Below are 667 nucleotides of genomic sequence, written 5' to 3'. Positions count from 1 at the left end.
GGCGACGTCCGGTGGCATGGCGGCTCCGAGGTTTCTAGGGTTTCGAGGGGGGAGGCGGGACTCGGGGGGCAGGCGGCGCTCGAGAGGGGGAGGAAGGGGAGAAGGAGGCGGCGGGGGCGCGGGGGCAGCTGCGGCGCAGTGGGTCGAGGCAGCGACGGCGGCGGCGCGGTGGAGGGAGGGACGAGGGAGGGAGCGACACAGTGGAGGGAGAGAGACGAATCGAAGTAGTCTGGCGAGAGCGAGGGGCGAAAGAGCGGCGCGGTGGTGTATGGATGGGGAAGATTACTAATGGCGCACCGCCAGGCGGTGTGCCATTAGAATGTTTTTTTCATAGCAATGGCGCACCAGCGCCACAGTGCGCCATAAGTATTCTTTTTTTTAGATAGCAATGGCGCACCAGCCACCCATGCGCCATAAGTAAGAATTTTTTTAAAAAAAATGAATATGAATATGAATATGAAACAGTAATATTTTTTTATAAAAACAGTAATAATTGTTGTTTAACAACAATTGTAGTCTACACTTTATTATTATTATTATTTTTAAAATGAATATGAATATGAAATAGTAATATATTTTTATAAAAACAGTAATAATTTTTTAAAAAATATCATCAAATTTGTTATTTGAAAACATCATCGGCGGCGGCGGTGGAGTGGGGGAGGGT

The sequence above is a fragment of the Triticum dicoccoides genome, chromosome 5B, assembly GCF_002162155.2.
Source record: "Triticum dicoccoides isolate Atlit2015 ecotype Zavitan chromosome 5B, WEW_v2.0, whole genome shotgun sequence".
Taxonomy (NCBI): Eukaryota; Viridiplantae; Streptophyta; class Magnoliopsida; order Poales; family Poaceae; genus Triticum; species Triticum dicoccoides.
The sequence above is the reverse complement of the archived record's forward strand: the minus strand, read 5'-3'. Positions refer to the sequence as shown.